Source organism: Ipomoea nil, unplaced genomic scaffold (genome assembly GCF_001879475.1).
Source record: "Ipomoea nil cultivar Tokyo-kokei standard unplaced genomic scaffold, Asagao_1.1 scaffold0099, whole genome shotgun sequence".
Taxonomy (NCBI): domain Eukaryota; kingdom Viridiplantae; phylum Streptophyta; class Magnoliopsida; order Solanales; family Convolvulaceae; genus Ipomoea; species Ipomoea nil.
Window position 1 is genome coordinate 674,849 of NW_017616527.1, and position 2,442 is coordinate 677,290.

Below are 2,442 nucleotides of genomic sequence, written 5' to 3' on the forward strand. Positions count from 1 at the left end.
CAGACGGTAGTCTAGCAAAATGTCGCACATGCTCCAGACTTTCACCTAACGATGTGGCAGTGTAGACTGGGATTCCACCTGTTTTCTTAGACTTATGGGAGCTTGAGAGGTCAACATACTCAACATTAGCGGGTAAAACAGAAGGATCATCAGCAGGGCAAATTTTTTTGGGATCAACAGCAATCTCAGCAGATGGCAGAACAATATTATCAGAAGAGAACACAATTAGACTCAGAGTATTGGGCTCATCAGATGATTTTTCTTTTTCATTAGACACATGCAAGACATCATTTTTCACACAATCAGACTCACTTAACGGCAGGGATGAAGGATCAGCATTCACAGGGGGTTTCTCAGAGATCAAAGCAGTTAAATTTTCATTATTAATAGACACACAAGACGGAGTAGCAGAATCATCAGGTTTATCCGGTGAAATTTCAATAGGAGAATCAGAATTGTTTGACCTGTTTCGGAGGATCTCCAGTCTGTGTCTTGCCTCTTTTTCAGCAGCTTCGAGATACAAGGGCTGCGACTCTGCTTGCCGTCGAGAGACCTCAGTAGATTCTAGGGCTCGTTGTGCAAAATGTCGAAGAAATGCCCCGGCCCAATTTCCATCCGAGGGTTCTGGAATAGATATTGGAGACACCTCATCACTGGCTTCAGAAACCATCATCAGCAGTTCAGTTGCATCTTCTTGAGACCAATCAGCATAAAACTCTGGGTAGTTTGTCATAACAGTCACCAAAATCTCATCATGAAGCAGAGGATCAAGCTTGAGTTTCTTCTTCATGGCAAACTATAATAGCGTATGGATGTGCTTAAAAGCCACTGCTAGAGAATGTGTCTTGCTTCCGAGTTTGATGATGATATTTCTTACTGGATCCGCCATTGGAGATTTTTGTGAGAGGAGAAGAACAAATTAAGGGAGGCAAGGATGCAGAGAGAGAGGAAGACTGAGTGTTGATGTACTCGTAGATATTTTTCTTCTTGGCCAGATAACAAATAGACTTAAGGGTGATGAACCCTAATTAATGTGGCTAGTCAAATAGAGTGCTGATGCGATTGATTTGACCCAACGGTGCAGCTTCTTTTCAGGAAGGAAACGGAACCCAAGGAAATTTGAATTTCAAAAAGATTAAAATCTCTAAGATATCTTTTAAGATATATTAGGTTATAGAATCCACTTAACATAATAGAGAGGAGTCTTAAAAAGGAAGACAAATCAAAATCATAATTCTGACCCGTATACGGAAAACTCCACTCCTCTCTGACTGACCAACTGCTTTATTAGTCAATTCTGCAAATTCCCAGAGCAGACCTGAGAATTTCAAAACAATTTGCATCTAGAGGCTTAGTCAGAATATCCGCCAGTTGTTTGTCAGTTTGAATATATTCCAATTCAATCTCCTTAGATTCAACCAGATCTCTGATGTAATGATGCCTGATATCAATATGCTTCGTTCTGGAATGTTGAACTGGATTCTTTGAAATATTAATGGCACTAACATTGTCACAATATAGTGTCATAATTCCTTGAGTACGACCATAATCCAACAACATCTGTTTCATCCATACTAACTGAGTGCAACATCCACCGCAGCTATGTATTCTGCCTCTGCGGTGCTTAGTGAGATTGAATTCTGTTTCTTGCTAAGCCATGATACTAAGTTCTTTCCAACAAAGAAACATCCTTCGGATGTACTCTTTCGATCATCAATATTACCTGCCCAATCAGCATCACAGTATGCAACAAGACTCAGTTCACTGTCCTTGGAGTACCAGAGGCCATACTGCATCGTTACTTTAACATATTTCAGAATGCGTTTTGCAGCTATCAGGTGTGATTCCTTTGGGTCAGATTGATACCTTGCACAGATTCCAACACTAAACATTATGTCTTGTCGACTGGCTGTTAGATACAACAGACTGCCTATCAAGCTGCGATAGACTGTGTTATCCACTGATACGCCAGTTTCATCTTTCGATACTTTTGTGGAGGTGGAGATTGGTGTCCTGGATGATTTACTTGATTCCAGATCAAACTTTTTAACTAGATTCTTAGCATACTTCTCTTGTGAAATAAAGTATCCTTCAGGACTTTGCTTGACCTGTAGACCTAGGAAGTATGTCAGTTGACCAACCATGGACATTTCAAATTCTTCCTTCATCACTTTTTGTTGGTCCCGATAGGGTGGTGAAAGTCTAGAGGGGGGGGGGGTGAATAGACTTTCAAGCTTTTTCGAAATAAATAACTCTTTGATAACTTCAACTCTAAGTAACAAGTAAATAGAGTAAGTTTAAACTGCACAGCGGAATAAGTAGTATGTAAAGAGTTATGCCCAACCAATAATTTAAATACGCATGTAAGATAGGTACAGATGATATTTAAAGTGACAGAGATATCTTGAATATATAAAGGAGATGATCCACTCAATATATAAT